Source organism: Pseudophryne corroboree, chromosome 6, assembly GCF_028390025.1.
Source record: "Pseudophryne corroboree isolate aPseCor3 chromosome 6, aPseCor3.hap2, whole genome shotgun sequence".
Classification (NCBI taxonomy): Eukaryota; Metazoa; Chordata; class Amphibia; order Anura; family Myobatrachidae; genus Pseudophryne; species Pseudophryne corroboree.
In genome coordinates, this window is record NC_086449.1 from 18,677,996 (window position 1) to 18,695,934 (window position 17,939).

At 41.9% G+C, this 17,939-nt stretch overlaps 1 pseudogene; it reads left to right on the forward strand.

The window, feature by feature from the left end:
• The first annotated feature begins 17,486 nt into the window (after positions 1-17,486).
• On the forward strand, positions 17,487-17,605 carry LOC134937426 (5S ribosomal RNA; annotated as a pseudogene).
• Positions 17,606-17,939: the final 334 nt, after the last annotated feature.

The window sequence follows — 17,939 nt, forward strand, 5'->3', positions numbered from 1 at the left end:
AGACCTCCACTTCAGTTCTGCAAAGAGCTTGTAGTGTGCTGATGAAATTAACAGTGAGGATTGTACCGATTTCCAAATTTTAGCAAAATATTGTAATGAGGCCTGTGCTGCTGGAACATCAACAACTGAGAATGGAATTCAGGTATGCAAGGATGGAGACCATAGACAGTCAAAAATGGAATTGAAACTGAAGAGTTGTGGGCAAATTCTGCCCATGGAAGGAGATCAAATCAGTCATCTTGAGAGGATGATGTTTAGAGCTTCAGGAAGGTTTCCAGATCTTGAGTTACCATCTCTGTATGCCCATCAGTTTGTGGGTGATAGTCTGTGGAGAATTTAAGTTTAACTTGCATTGCTGAGCAAAGAGTCCTCCAGAACTTCACCACAAATTGAACAGCCTGGTCAGAAATTATTTAACTTGGTAAACCATGTAGACAGAATATTTGAAAAAAATTACAGATGAGCTAGATGAGAAGCTGAAGGTAGCCATAAAGGGGAAACAATATGTGCCTTCTTGGAGAAATGGTCCTCAATGACCCATATGGTATTATGCCTCTTTGAACTAGGCAGATCTGTTATAAAGTCAATGGTTATATGGGACCATAGGTGTTTTGGGACAGTAGGATGCTGAATAGATCCAGGCGGTACTTGATGAGAAACTTTATGTTAGGCACATTTAATGCAAAAAGCAATGAACATTTGAACATCTTTACTCATGGTTGGCCACCAATAAGATCTCTGAATTAATTTGAGAGTTTTTTTTATCTTCAGTGTGCCCATAAAAGAGAGAGGCATGAGCCCATTGGATATTTGTTTTGCAAAGAATGGAAATTACAAAATATTTTCTTGGAGGTGGTTTGAGAGAGACATTGGTAGTTGCAAACACTGATGGGTATAACAAAGGGTACTCTTCGGAAGAAGGAGAATACCCATGTGTTGACATGTGTTGACAGGGCCTAGGAGAGAGCATCTGCCTTGTTCTGAGAGCCATGCTGGAGAGACAACTTCAAATAAAATCTAGAGAAGAATTATTGCTCAACATGCTTGTCTTGGGGAGAGACTTTGGGCTGATTTTAGATATAGTAAGTTCTTGTGATCAGTATAGACTGTGATGGGAAAATAATCCCCTTCTAACAAATATCACTATACAGTACCTTGAAAGTAAGTTTCATTGCCGGGAGTTCCTGTTCACTATGGGGTAAGTGCAGGATTGGTGTTTCCTGGTGTGTTTTGCCCGTTAGCACGGGGTTATAATTACCCTTTCCTGGGAATGTCCTCCGTTTTAGCACTATAGCACAAGTGCAAAGATTAATTTTAGGTATGTACCTTTTGGAGTTCCCGGCTCATGGGCAGCGTTTAGAAGCACACAGTCAGCGGTAGTAGAAGTGGAGACTTTCACAAGTTATCGGCGCTGCACTCGGCAGCGTTCAGAAGGCTCCAATTGCAGTGAGCCGTGGGTGTAGATGTCCTTAGTGGATTTAAGCCATTGAACATTTCCAGCCCAAAGGCCAAGTCGCCCTTAATCCGCCCCTGCATTTAGGTATGTGGAGTAATGTCATTTGAAGAATGCAATATCTAAAGCTGAAACACTCCAAAAAGCTTAGATTTATGCAGTTTGTTACATAACTCTTTAACACTCCATTGAGCACTGTTGATTAGAAATCAAATGTTGTTTCCTATATCTTCTTTCTTTCTTGACAAATACTAATGACAATGACAGACACAGATAACTATGCATTGTTTATTGCAGAATTAACTTTATAAATATATCTCTAAGTGAGGCCAATCATGTGAGGTGATCTACCTAAAGTCTTGAACACGAACTCAACTTAAACTTGAACTCATTCTTAAATTCTGACTTTTTTGATGCTTTAAACCTGATTCTGAGTTTGAATACAATATCATACAGTATGTCACATATATTAAAATTAAACCCATGTTTCTCATATGTCCTAGAGGATGCAGGGGTCCACTTCATGACCATGGGTTATAGACAATTCCGCAGGACCCATGGGCACTTTAAGACTTTTCAAAGGGTGTGAACTGGCTCCTCCCTCTATGCCCCTCCTCCAGATCTCAGTTTTAGAAATGTGCCCAGGAGACTGGATGCACCCCAGGGGAGCTCTACTGAGTTTCTCTGAAAAGACTTATGTTAGGTTTTTTTATTTTCAGGTAGATCTGCTGGCAACAGTCTCCCTGCTTCGTGTGACTGAGGGGGCAGAAGTAGGAACCAACTTCCTAAAAAATTTCATGGCTCTGCTTCTTGCTGACAGGACACCATTAGCTACTGAAGGGTACTGAACGCTAACCGTGTCTAGATGCTCACTCCCACAGCACACCCTCACCCCCCTCACAGAGCCAGAAGTCAGAAGACAGGTGAGTGTAAGAAGATAGATCTTCGATCAATACAGTGACGGCTAAAGGTACAGAGCGGCTGGTGGGAGCGCAGTGCACCATTGCTGCCCACACACACAGGCACTGCAGGATGCAGGGCGTGGGGTGGGCACCCTGGGCAGCAAAATACCTTACAAACTGGCTAAATAGGGCATAAGATGCCCAGGGACAGCCCTGCACCTGCCAGTATAAATATTATATGAAAATCTCTGAGGTGAAATAGCACCATTGCGGGGCAGAGCTTCCTCCTCAGTCAGCCAGCACACTGCTCAGCACCATTTTCTCTCTCTCCTCAGGCTGCAGAGACAACACTGGTCCTCCTCCACTTCTGACTACAAGAATTAGGGTGCAAAACAGAGTGATTTTGGTGCTTTACAGGTGTTCACAGGCATAATATACTGGTACTGGGATTGTGAACTGGCTGCTCCTAAACTGTGTCCCTCTGACAGATTTTACTGTGGGTCTGTCGCCTATCAGTCCCAATGTGTCTGTGTGTGTGTGTTGTTGCTCGAGTGTGACATATCTGAGGCAGGGAGTTCTTCCCCGGAGGAAGCCATTTTAGGGACACAGACTTGTAATGTGTTGGCACTCCCAGCACTCAAAGAGCCTGCATGGGTGAAAGAAATATGTGATAGTATGCATCATATCAATAGGATATTAGATAAGTCTGAATCTCATGCAGAATGCTGGAGAAAATCTGTGGAGGATGTGATTTTTTAGGGCTCTGTTCTTCCACCCGCAGGTGACCCCTCTGGGTCACATAAGAGACCGTTTGCTAATATTGTAAATACTGATACCGACACGGACACTGATTCCTGTGTCAGCGATAGTGACTCCAGGAAAATAGATCATAAATTGGTGAAAAATATACAATATATGATTGTGGCTATTAGGGAGGTTCTGGAAGTTACAGACACCACTCCTGTACCTCAGGAGAAGGCCTATTTCTATAAAGAATAGAAATCTAAGATTACTTTCCCTCCTTCCCATGAGCTAAATACTCTCTTTGAAGGGGTGTGGGTGAATCCCGAAAATAAGTTTCGTATTCTCAAAAGGATTCAGATGGCTTATCCTTTCCCTGCAGAGGACAGGAAAAAGTGGGAGTCGCCCCTGGTGTTAGACAGTGCACTTCCAGGTTGACAAAGAAAGTGATTCTCCCTGCACCTGGGATGGCTTCACTAAAGGAGCCGGCAGACCACAAAATGGAAACCACATTAAAATCCATTTATGTTGCCAATAGTACACTGCTCAGGCCCAAAAATTGCTTGCGCGTGGGTGAGTCGCGCTATTGAAAAATGGTCAGACAGCGTGTCATCAGAGATTGACATGACTGATAAAGATGAGATACTCCTTAGGTTAGGCAATATCAAAGACGCTGCCTCATACATGCTAGAAGCCATGAAAGATATTGGACTCTTGGGTTCAACAACTGCTACCATGGCAGTATCGGCTAGGCGGGTGTTGTGGATTCGACAGTGGAACACAGATGCAGATTCCAAAAAGAATATGGAGGCTCTCCCATATAAAGGTGAGGCCTTATTTGGATACTGCAGGTAAGTCAATCTTTTTGCCTTCTGCTCCGGCACTGGCAAAAAAGACATATCACTCTCACATGCAGTCCTTTTGGCCAAATAAATACAAAAATGCCAAAGGTTCCCCCTTCTTTGCAGTTAGGGGAAGGGGAAAGGGTAAGAAGTCCACAGCGGCTTCAGGATCACAGAAGCAGAAGTCAACTCCTACTTCTGCCAAATCTTCAGCATGACACTGGGGCTCCCTTGTGTGAGGCCGCTTGGGTGGGTGCACGTCTAAAACTGTTCAGTCAAGGTCGGATTCAATCTGGCCTGGATCCCTGGGTTTTACAAATAGTGTCCCAGGGGTAGAAGCTGGAGTTTCAAGATGTTCTCCCATGCCGATTTTTCAAATCAACCTTGCCAGTTTCTCTTTCAAACAGAGAAGCAGTAACAGCGGAAATTAAAAAATTATTTCAGGATCAGGTCATAGTCCTGGTACCTTTCTCACAACAAGGGGGGGGGGCTTTTATTTAAGCCTTTTTATAGTTGCGAAGCCGGACAGCTCAGTCAGACCGATCCTAAACCTAAAAAATCTGAATCTCTACTTGAAAAAGTTCAAGTTCAAAATGGAATCACTGAGGGCAGTGATTTCCTGTCTGGAGGAGGGGGACTACATGGTGTCGGTAGACATAAAGGATGCTTACCTGCATGTTCCCATTTATCCACCCCACCAGGCTTATCTGAGATTTGCGGTTCAGGATTGTTATTACCAATTCCAGATGTTGCCTTTCGGTCTCTCCACGGCGCCAAGGGTATTCACCAAGGTGATCGCGGAGATGATGGTCCTGCTTCGTCAAAGAGGAGTCAGTATTATTCCTTATCTGGACGATCTCCTGTTAAAGGTGATATCCAGGGAGCAGTTGCTACAGAACATCACAGTCTCCCTGTCAATACTCCAACAACACGGTTGGATCATAAATTCTCCAAAGTCACAGTTGGAACCGAAGACAAGATTGTCTTTCCTCGGAATGATTCTGGACACAGAGGTTCGAAGAGTTTTTCTACCGGTGGAAAAGGCTCTAGAAATCCAGGAAATTGTAAAACAGATATTAAAGCTAACAAGTGTGTCGATCCATCAGTGCACTCGATTGTTGGGAAAGATGGTGGTAGCCTACGAGGCCATACAGTTTGGCAGGTTCCATGCCAGAGTATTCTAGTGGGACCTGTTGGACAAGTGGTTGGGTTCCCACCTACACATGCATCAGAAGATAACCCTGTCGTCAAAAGCTAGGATTTCACTCCTGTGGTGGCTTCTCAGTTCTCACCTACTAGAGGGATGCAGGTTCGGGATTCAGGACTGGCTCCTGGTAACCACGGATGCAAGTCTCCGAGGCTAGGGAGCTGTCACTCAAGGGGAAAGCTTCCAAGCAAAATGGTCCAGTCAGGAAAACTGCCATCACATAAAGGTGCTGGAATTGAGAGCCATTTACAATGGCCTTCAACAAGTGCTACATCTTCTGCAAGATCATCCCATGCAAATCCAGTCAAACAATGTAACAGCAGTCGCGTACATAAACAGGCAGGGTGAAAAAAAAAGCAGAGCGGCAATGGCAGAGGTGTCAAAGATCCTCCTCTTGGCAAAAAGACATGTAAAGGCTCTGTTGGCGATTTTCATTCTGGGAGTAAACAACTGGGAAGCAGACTTCCTCAGCAGACACGATCTCCATCCCGGAGAGTGGGGCCTCCACCAAGAAGTCTTCGCAGAAGTGACAAGTCTTTGGGGAGTTCCTCAAGAAGCTTCAGAGATATTGTTCCAGGTCGAGAGACCAGCAAGCAATAGCAGTGGATTCGCTGGTGGCCCAGTGGGTGTTTATGTTGGTTTATGTCTTCCCTCCACTTCCGCTGATCCCAAAAGTTCTCAAGATAATAAGAAGAACAAGAGTTTGTGCAAACTTCATTGCCCCAGGCCAAGGAGGGCTTGGTACCCAGATATTTAGGAGTTGCTCATAGAAGACCCTTGTCCTCTTCCTCCTTGAGAGGACCTGCTACAGCAGGGGCCGTGCGTGTATCGAGACGTACCATGGCTACGTTTGACGGCATGGCTGTTGAGTGCTGAATCCTAGCTCAAAAGAGTTTTCCCAAGGAAGTCATCCCCACTCTTATTCATGCCAGGAAAGGAGTAACGTCTAAACATTACCACCGTATATGGAGAAAATATGTGTCTTGGTGTGAATCCAAGAAATCTCCCGTGGAAGAGTTTCAGTTGGGATGTTTTCTCCATTTTCTACAGGCTGGTGTGGATGTAGGCCTTTGATTGGGGTCGATCAAGGTCCAGATTTCGGCCTTGTAGATTTTTTTCCAAAGACAATTGGCCTCTCTTCCAGAAGTTCAGACCTTCGTGAAGAGGGTTCTGCACATCCAGCCTCCATTTGTGCCTCCAGTGGCACCATGGGACCTTAATGTGGTGTTGCAGTTTCTTCAATAGGATTGTTTTGAACCTCTACAAGAGATAGAGTTGAAGTTTCTCACTTGGAAAGTGGTGATGCTTTTGGCTTTGGCATCCACAAGGCGGGTGTCTTTATTGGGGGCCTTGTCTCACAAGAGCCCTTACCTGATCTTCCATGAAGATAGGGCAGAGTTGAGAACTCACCAACATTTTCTTCCTAAGGTGGTTTCTTCTTTCCACATAAACCAACCTATTGTGGTGCCAGTGGTTACTGACATGTTCTCTGACTCCAAGTTTCTAGATGTGGTTAGGGCTTTAAAAGTTTATGTCGCTATAATAGCTAGGATACAGAGAACAGAGGCTCTATTTGTCCTGTATGCTCCCAACAAAATTGGGTGTCCTGCTTCCAAGCAGACTCTTGCGTGCTGGATCAGAGGAACGATTCAGCATGCTCATTCAATAGCTGGATTCCCTTTGTCTATGTCAGTGAAGGCCAATTCTTCTAGGAAGGTGGGCTCATCCTGGGTGGCTGCCCGGGGGTTCTCGACATTGCAACTTTGCCGAGCAGCTACATGGTCAGGGTCAAACACATTTGCAAAATTCTACAATTTTGACACCTTGGCCACTGAGGACCTTTAAGTTCGGTCAATCAGTGCTGCAGGATCATCCGCACTCTCCCGCCCTTACTGGAGCTTTGGTATAAACCCTATGGTCATGAAGTGGACCCCAGCATCCTCTAGGACGTATGAGAAAATAGGATTTTGATACCTACCGGTTAATCCTTTTCTCCTAGTCAGTAGGGGATGCTGGGCGCCCGTCCCAGTGCGTACTTTACCTGCAGTATGTCTTTTTGGAATTACACATGTTGTGTTATTTTAGTTTCAGCATGTTGCTGTACTTGGTTCATGCCTGTTGGTGTGTGTTATGTGGAATGCCATTTTATGGGGCATGGTTGAGGTGTGAGCTGGTATGTATCTCATCATTAGTATTAAAGTAAATCCTTTCCTCAAAATGTCCATCTCCCTGGGCACAGTTCCTATAACTGAGGTCCGGAGGAGGGGCATAGAGGGAGGAGCCAGCTCACACCCTTTGAAAAAACTTAAAGTGCCCATGGCTCCTGCGGAACCATCTATACCCCATGGTCATGAAGTGGACCACAGCATCCTCTACGGACTAGGAGAAAAGGATTTACCAGTAGGTATCAAAATCCTATTTTTTCACCACTTTTGTGCTTTAGCTTAGGTTTCAATAACACAAAGCAAAGAACTTTTCAAAATTAACCATCTCATAAACTAAAAAAAAGGAAATGTAAACGATATACACAATAACATAAGTACAGTATGTATGGATCATCATCATCATCATCATAATCATCATCTTAGTATCTGCACTCATGCACCAAAGCGTCATATGTGTTGGACATTTGTGTAATAATTTCTGTGATGGTCTACATATACTTGAATTCATGGAAACTGGGGTTCTGCTTAAATGAATTCCACACAGCTTTTAGCGATTCATAAATGGAGAAAAAAAAGACTCTTTTTTCTGGGGTCACTCTTGTAGAATAGGTCCATAATATTAGTATCTTTAGATTAGAAAGTATTTAAAAATCAGTAATTATTAGGCATGCCTTATAAAAACGGGGGCGGATGACATACAACAGAAATTTGTTCAGTACATTAAAAACATCATATCCATTTTCGGAATTAAAATTGTGCCTTGAAATTCAGGAAAACTAATGTTTTGATTTGAACCTCAATAGGTTCAAGTGATTTTATTTATACTTTTTTTATTTTGTATTGTCTTCCATAAATGCTTAGGTAGTTCTAGGACCCTAAATATCATAACATAAGGAAAGTCCTATGATTATCTATCAATGGCCCTCATTCCGACTTGTTTGCTCACTAGCTGCTTTTAGCAGCATAGCACACGCTAGGCCGCTGCCTTCTGGGAGTGTATCTTAGCTTAGCAGAATTGCGAACGAAAGATTATCAGAACTGCTAATAAATAATTATTTGCAGTTTCTGAGTAGCTCCAGACCTACTCACAGATTGCGATCACCTCAGTCCGTTTCGTTCCTGGTTTGACATCACAAACACGCCCTGCATTTGGACAGCCATTCCCCCATTTCTCCAGACATTCCCGCATTTTTCCCTGAAACACCTGCGTTTTTTAGCTCACTCCCGGAAAACCCTCAGTTACCACACAGAAACGCCCCTTTCCTGTCAATCATACACCGATCAGCAGTGCGACTGAAAAGCGCCTCAGGATCCACCGCAAAACTGTTACGTTTTTAGTTAAATAACTAAACGCATGGACCCTGCGTGCCTTGCGCATGCGCAATTAGCAACAAATCGCAGCATAGCGAAAAGTGCCAACGACCGAACAACTCGGAATGACCCCCCAATGTTCACAGAAAGTGATGGATTTTCATGCGTATGTTACTGATTCTCCTTTTGTTCACTAAAGTCTTTAGACAGAACAGACTTGTCTGACATGCCACTTAAGTTCTATCAGTTATATTAGTAATAACTAGAGATGAGCGGGTACGGTTCTCCGAGATCTGAACCCCCCGAACTTCACCCATTTTACTCGGTTCCGAGGCAGCCTTGGATCTTCCCACCTTTCTCGGTTAACCCGAATGATGCCGAACGTCATCATCCTGCTGTCGGATTCTCGCGAGATTCGTATTCTATATAAATAGCCGCGCGTCGCCACCATTTTCACTCGTGCATTGGAGATTGAATGGAGAGGGCGTGGCTGCATTCTCTCCCTGAAAATCTCCGTAATCTGTGCTCAGTGTGCTGCAAATATCTGTGCTCAGTGTGCTGCAAATGTCTGTGCTCAGTGTGCTGAAAATATCTACGTTCTCTGCCTGAAACCGCTCCATATCTGTGCTCAGTGTGCTGCAAATATCTGTGCTCAGTGTGCTTTATTGTGGGGACTGGGGATCACCAGTATATAATTATAGTAGTACAGTACAGTAGGCCATTGCTGCATCTTGCAGCTCTGTGCCACTGCAAGTATCCATTCCATATCTGTGCAGCATTTTTGTGAGCAGTATATATAGTATTACAGTGCAGCATTTTGGTGACCAACAGTATATAGTTGTACAGTACAGTAGGCCATTGTTGTATCTTGCAGCTCTCTGTCACTGCAAGTATCCATTCCATATCTGTGCTGCATTTTTGTGAGCAGTATACTGTATATGGTATTACAGTGCAGCATTTTGGTGACCCAACAGTATATATTTGTGTACAGTATGCCATTGTTGTATCTTGCAGCTCTGTGTCACTGCAAGTATCCATTCTATATCTGTGCTGCATTTTTGTGAGCAGTATATATGGTATTACAGTGCAGCATTTTGGTGACCCAACAGTATGTAGTTGTGTACAGTAGGCCTTTGCTGTATCTTGCAGCTCTGTGTCACTGCAAGTATCAATTCCATATCTGTGCAGCATTTTGGTGACCTGCAGTATACATATATAGTACAGTACAGTAGGCCATTGCAGTATCTTGCAGCTCTGTGTCACTTCTAATATCCTGATCAGTATTCAATATCTGCTGCATTGTTGTGACCAGTATGTATACTGTACTGTGCAACGTGTGTTATACACATGGTTATACACATATGGTTCATGTTTTGCAGGTCACATGTGGATTTTTAAAATGTGACAGTTGGTGATACACAGTGCAACTGCTGGGTGACCCAGAATACAGGACCTGTGTGGGGTCCTGAGGACTGAGTTTGAAAACCACTGCTGTATATAATTGAAGAAAATCAGTAAAACAATAAATTAAAATAATGCTACTAACAACCAGTAAAATGAAAAAATAAAAAAATACCTGCACTAAATTAAAATATGAATAATGTTAATTAAAACATTAATATGTTGATGACTTGAAATGCAAAACTCTTGGAACTGGTTTGCAAAAAAACACCAAAACTTTTTATTACTATATATATATATATATATATATATATATACTGTATGTATATATATATATATATATATATATAAACACATAGAATTGAGCGGCACTCTCAGGACTTTAACAAAGAACGGGTCCTCAGCCCATCATAAGTTTGCAACGTTTCGGTAATTTTATTTCAAACGTCGTCAGGCATAATAACATATAAGCAGACAATCTTACCTTTAAATAACATACAGAAAACACGTGCACTGGCCACAGGATGCCCAGAGCCCTGGACTTCCTCTGACGTCCGTCAGAGTTGACCTCATCAATTAACATCAATTAACATCAATAAACACTTAACCCTTCACCGTGAAATATACACTTTTTAGATGTGAATGTTACCCGCAACTCTGTAGGTCTTAAGACCTCTGTCTACACTAAACCTACAGATTGTAATAAATTTCTCATGGCCTCTAGTCACCATCCTCCATCTTTAATTCAGGGTTTACCATTCTCACAATTACTGAGAGTACATCGCATTTGCAGCGATACATCAGAAGAATTAGTGCAGATGGAAATGCTTATTTCCAAATTTTTGGAAAGAGGCTATTCTAATAAATCACTACAGGATGCTAAGAAAAGAGCACTAGCAGCCCCAAAAATTAAACAGGATGTCAGTACTAAAAAAGCACAAGATAAAATGATCTTTGTTAACCAATTCTCCACTGCCAGCAAACAGTTAACTAAATGTGCTAAGAGATATTGGCCCGTAGTACAGTCTGATCAAGCTCTGTCCTCTCTCTCCTCCAAAGGTTTAACACCTTGTTATCGTAGGGGCCGTAATCTACGTGATTTATTAGTGCACTCTGACATCTCGGATTTTAAATCCACTAAACCAGCTCATTTTCTGAGCAGGAAACCAGGGAATTTTCGCTGCCTTGGTTGTACCACCTGCTTGTATATGGAGACGGGAGATACTTTCTATCATCCCCAGTCTGGAAAAGCTATTAAGATCACTCACAGCCTAACCTGTAGTTCCAAATTTGTTGTATATTACATCAGATGCCCTTGTGGGCTTTTTTATGTTGGCAAGACTTCCTGCACGTTTAAAGAACGCATGACACAACACCGCAGTGCAATTAAGCAAATCCTTGAAGGTAAATCAATAGACCAGCCTGTTGCCAAACATTTTAAACAATTTAATCACTCTTTATCCAGTTTACGCTATAAAATGATTGACCACATCCCAGCAAACAAAAGAGGTGGAGATAGAAATAAAAATTTATTACAACGTGAGACACATTGGATTTATCAGCTGAATACTCTTACTCCTAACGGACTGAATGAGTCATTATCTTTCAGCAGTTTTTTATAAAACTATTGATTCCTTACAATTATGTTTTTCTGTATAGCTTTAATTGATATTATTGTTTCATTAATTGCTCTGATTTATTATTGCAAGCCTCCTTGTATCAGCCGGATTCACTGACATACAAACAGACTTTACGTCTGCTTTTTTTCTCTCCAGTGCTCCGTTTATTTCACGGTGAAGGGTTAAGTGTTTATTGATGTTAATTGATGTTAATTGATGAGGTCAACTCTGACGGACGTCAGAGGAAGTCCAGGGCTCTGGGCATCCTGTGGCCAGTGCACGTGTTTTCTGTATGTTATTTAAAGGTAAGATTGTCTGCTTATATGTTATTATGCCTGACGACGGTTGAAATAAAATTACCGAAACGTTGCAAACTTATGATGGGCTGAGGACCCGTTCTTTGTTAAAGTCCTGAGAGTGCCGCTCAATTCTATGTGTTTATACAGTGGATGACTCTGCAAGAGAAGGCACCAGGCATTACATTTACTTTATCAGGAGTGCCGACTACCTGGACATCTATATATATATATATATATATATATACTTATTTATATATATATATATATATATATATCAGGTATGTTGAAAGATCAATAATCCCAACAGAGGGCACTCACCAGTCCAAAATTTATTTAACAGTCTTTTTTAATGATACATCAATAGACAGTCAATGTTTCGACCCATAGTGTCTTTTTCAAGATGGTCACAGGAGACAACCAGTCAGCATGCCAGCTACAAGCATACTGACACTGCCTGCTGGGTCCCCTTATATAGCACAGCAAATCAGAATCAATTATGTAATCATAGTAAATAGATACAACCTATTATATTAATATCACCAGTATCATGTATATTATATACCATCAAAGTAGAGAAAGCTATATAATTCCAATGATATTGAGGTGTTTGTGTCACTTAGCTTAGCCGTCCAGCGACCACAGTGCCATCCTGTCTGACACTGCAGTGCCACTCGTAATGTGCAAAATGGGGACACCTGTCTGCCGTAATGTGTAAAATGGGGACACCTGCCTGCCGTAATGCGTAATATGGGGACATCTGCCTGCCGTAATGTGTAAAATGGGGACACCTGCCTGCCGTAATGTTTAAAATGGGGACACTTTCCTGCTATAATGTGTAAAATCGGGACTCTTGCCATCCGTAATGTGTAAAATGGGGACACGTGCCTGCCGTAATGTGTAAAGTGGGGACTCTTGACTGCCGTAATGTGTAATGTGGGGACTCCTGCATGCCGTAATATGTAAAGTTGGGACTCTTGACTGCCGTAATGTGTAAAATGGGGACTCTCGCCTGCCGTAATATGTAAAGTGGGGACTCTTGCCTTCCGTAATGTGTAAAATGGGGACTTTCGCCTGCCATAATATGTAAAGTGGGGACTCTTGCCTGCCGTAATGTGTAAAATGGGGACTCTTACCTGCTGTAAAGTGTAAAATGACAGTCAGAGTACCGACAGCGGTGAATCGAGTTCCCTCTGTGCGCTATGCGCGGTGTAAATGTGAACAAGATTGTGCTACTGTATGGAGTAATTTGAATTGGTACTATTGTGTGACCACGCCCCACCTGTTTTTTTGCGGCGTGAGACTTCATACTGTAAGTATGGGAGAGAGGGCGCAAATTTATAGTTTGCAGGAGGGCGCCGAACACCCTTGCGCCGGCCCTGCTTATGTATATAGTCCACATGCCACCCGGATTCAATAGTACATTAGCAGGTCATCATATAGAACAAACAGGTACAACACATGCATGCTGGACATCCTATCTCAGAGGACCATAATGCATATATATATATATATATATATATATATATACAACTAATTATTCTGATAAATGTTGGAGCACATCCATACACATATTTCACCTGTATACATAATATGCTATAGAAGGGGACCCGGCAGCAGCAGACTACCCAGAAGATAACAAAAACATAAAATATACAATTATATCAAAACAAACCAAAAAATATACCAAAAAATACATATAATGACGACATACTGTATAATAAAGACACTGTGCCTCTCAAAAAAAAAAAAATCAATACATGATTCCCACTAGAGAATAACTAATGGATAAAAATATTCAGTGGATTATGGCCCTCATTCCGAGTTGTTAGCTCGGTATTTTTCATCGCATCGCAGTGAAATTCCACTTAGTGCGCATGCGCAATATTCGCACTGCGACTGCGCCAAGTATCTTTGCTATGAAGATAGTATTTGTACTCACGGCTTTTTCATCGCTCCGGCGATCGTAATGTGATTGACAGGAAATGGGTGTTACTGGGCGGAAACACGGCGTTTTATGGGCGTGTGGCTGAAAACGCTACCGTTTCCGGAAAAAACGCAGGAGTGGCCGGAGAAACGGTGGGAGTGTCTGGGCGAACGCTGGGTGTGTTTGTGACGTCAACCAGGAACGACAAGCACTGAACTGATCGCACAGGCAGAGTAAGTCTGAAGCTACTCTAAAACTGCTAAGTAGTTTGTGATCGCAATATTGCGATTACTTCGGTCGCAATTTTAAGATGCTAAGATACACTCCCAGTAGGCGGCGGCTTAGCGTGTGTAACTCTGCTACATTCGCATTGCGACCGATCAACTCGGAATGAGGGCCCATGTTCATTAAGTCCACGTGGGGTGACAGTGTCAAGCCTGTAGATCCACCTGGCTTCACACTTCTTCAGAATGAGAGTTCGATCAACACCTCTCAGGGGTTCAGGGACATGATCAATAACCATACAGCGTAATGAGGCCACTTGATGATTAGCATGGAGAAAATGTTTAGCCACCAGTTTGTCAGTCTCGCCAACTTCAATAGCTTGCTGAATAGAATATCTGTGTTTGGCCATTCTGTCCCTGTTTGATCTCTTGGTCATCCTAGTATAATAGAGACCACAGGGGCAGATAATTATATAGACCACAAAAGCACTTGTGCATGTCAAATTGTGCTTAATGGGTATTCTTGTGCCATTATGTGGATGGCGAAATTCTTTGCCGCTTATCATGGAATTACATGTGGTGCAACCAATACATTTAAAGCACCCAGTCCTACCAGACCGCAACCAACAAGAGTACCCATTAGTAGGCTGCATAGCAGGATGCATCAATAGCTGGCGTACATTGGGGGCCCTTCTGTAAGCATGCATCGGGGGTTTTACTCCACGCAGTTTCAGACCTGGATTTGAGGATAGTATTGGCCAATGTCGCTCAGGAATCTTCTTACTAATCTGTGAGGTGTGATCATAGGTGCTCACATATGTCAATTGGTTCTCAGGAACCTTATTGGACATTCTGTCCCTCAGATACTTATATTGGTGATATGCATTATTAATACACCTTTCAAGTGTACTAGGCAGAGGCAGAACTCTGGGAGGCAATGGAGTCATCTGCCGCCGGGCTCCTGCTCTAAAGGGGGGCACCTATCCTCCCATTCTGTGACATCACTGAATTAAGTTAATTGATATTTGTTGCTGTCTTTTCAGTGGCCGACTTCCTCACTGGTCCCTGCACCTTACAAATCACACCCTCTTTATTATACACATTTTACAAGTATCACACCCAGGATTAGAAACCACAACCTATTACACTGGAAGCAGACACCTTACTGATGAAGCTGTTTGTTCCTGTATAGGAAATATGAGAACTTTAACTATATTAAGATACTTCTCTGACAATTACACGTAACTTCATATAGATAGAATTCTCATGCTTCCTATACAGGAGCAAATAGCTCCATCAGTAAAGTGTCTGCTGTTAGTGTAACAGGTCATGGGTTCTAATCCTGGGTATGGCTGCTAAGAATTTTGTGATTTAAAATAAAAGACAATTAAATGTATAAATACCGTATACCAGTGACGTGAAGCAGGTGAGGCAGAGCCTTTCCTGTCATACTTACGTTTAAACCCGAGTTTTGACTGAATAAAGTATATGAAAAATACAAATAATTTGTTTGAAATATCTTCTTTGCATTATTCTAATAATTTTTATAGCCCAAACTCTGTAGTAAAAAGTCTATGGCAGGTGAGGCAGTGCCTCACCTGTGTATCCTTTCCACACATCTCTGATCAAAACTCACCAGATTTCCAGGAGTTTATACTGCAGCACCTGTGTATAATGCCCAGATGTACGCTTTGGCTCATATATTGCATGTAAATCTGGCTCTGGGTTCAGCCCGTGCCTCCTGAGCCATTTAGCTCACCGCGCGTCCCTGCCGTATATACATTTATTTCAGACCACCACACACACACACACACACATACATACATACATACATACATACATTTATTTATCTTAATATAGGAAATAGGGGGGGGGGCACCAATATTTATCTTGCCTCCGGGCAACTGGGACGAACTTACGCCACTGGTACTAGGTGAGTACCCTCTTTGTATATACCTGGATTTCATCTCATTAATCTGAGTACGAGCAAGTTCACTCGAGGAATTAATCCTAAATACCCGCAAGAATTGAGAGATCGGAAGACTTTCCTTCAATGTTGGCGGATGCTGGATCGTAGCCTGTAATAGAATATTTCAATTTGTTTGTTTATGAAACAATGTGGTACTTAATCTGGAGCCCTCCCTCCATATGGTCACGTCCAAAAAATTAACCGACTGTAGATCCATATTATACATGAATCTGGTAGGTTTCTCTTGTGTATTGAGGGCATCAATCATATTGATAACTTCATCTCCAGTGCCAGACCACAGCAGAGAAAGACATCATCAATAAATCTAACATACAATAAACATTTATGCCCATATTGTTGAAAGACAAAATTACGTTTGCAGATGGCCATATATAAATTGGCATATGCCGGTGCCAAATTGGAACCCAATAGGTCTGCCAGGGAGACGTTCAAGCTGCTTGTGAACCTTAGGCAGTGTATAGAGAATAGGGATCTCCTTTTTTCAGGAAGTGCTAACCTATTGAAGGACTAACCTACACATGGAGAACTGGTAACAAGTATTACAATTCCTTCCCTAGGACTGTGGCTCCGCATATTAATTCAATTCCCAGCATATACAATTTTATAGAGTTTTTTTATGAGCAGTGCTATTCTTTGCCCTTTAAATCTGTTGCAACAGTAATTTTTTCCATATGTTTTATGTATTAATAAATTCAAGATTATATCTTACCCAGTTTATTGCGCTGATTACTTGGTTTATTTATTATAGAAATTGTACTAAGAGGGAATCCTATTGTTCTCTTTATTACTGTAATTGAAAACGAGCACATATTATTATACATATTGGGATGTTTTATGTATGTTTTCTTTGTTTTCCTGTCCTTCCTTTCCTGATATTGTCACACTCTTAGTAGTAAGGAGGTTTAACTCCTTGCACTGTGAATCTTCACTTCAAGGAAAATCTTGTTATGATTAGAGTGCTCGATATATCTCCTTACTTCTTTCTGGCTTAAAGACGGTGACTCACCCTCTCTCATTTCCCATTTGATACCTTATGTTTGGCATGACAGGAGAACAGCAGAAGGGTGTAAATATTACTGTCTCAGTTAACACTTAACTTAATATGTATTTCAGAATTGGCTATGCAGATTACCTCGAGACACTGGTACTTCATACCTCGGTTGTGAATAAGGGGTGAATTCTCACTCACATGGTTATTTACTGCACCAGTAAGAATGACCAGATGATTCAAATCCTTCACTTATCTTTGGTAATGGGTGATGGACAAGGTGTATGACGGTCATCTTTAGAAAGCCTATATGTTTGTATCTAGAGAAACATTGACAAGGGGATATACTATCATTCATTCCCTGTCTAGGCCAATATTCCTTTACAAAAGTGGCATTTTGATTTTGGAAAAAGTAATTCAACCTACTACCACACCACACGGTGTATGCCCAATCTCGTTCGATCTTGGAAGCAATACAGTGTTGGGCCTGATCAGTACCAGGTTGGATGACCACCTGGGATTATCAGGTGTTGTAGGTTATATATGGCAATGTCACAGTAAGAAGATCACTTGCATGGCTTCTGATATACAAATTATGCATTTTAACAAATGATAAACTTTATCTCTTTAATATTTTTCACAGTTAAAAGAAACCTTTTGTTCTAAAATTAAGCTGAATTAACAATACCTTCGTATTACTCAGGCTGATCTTGTGGTTTTTCTTTTATTAAGTATAGCATAATAAAAGTTATGTTTTAATACAATAAAAATTACAATCTTGAGTTTCTGAAATAGAGTGCTCCCAACCAAGGTTACTTCTTTTTCTTCTATTACTTGCATACTTAACTAAAATCTGTAAATCTCTATATACGG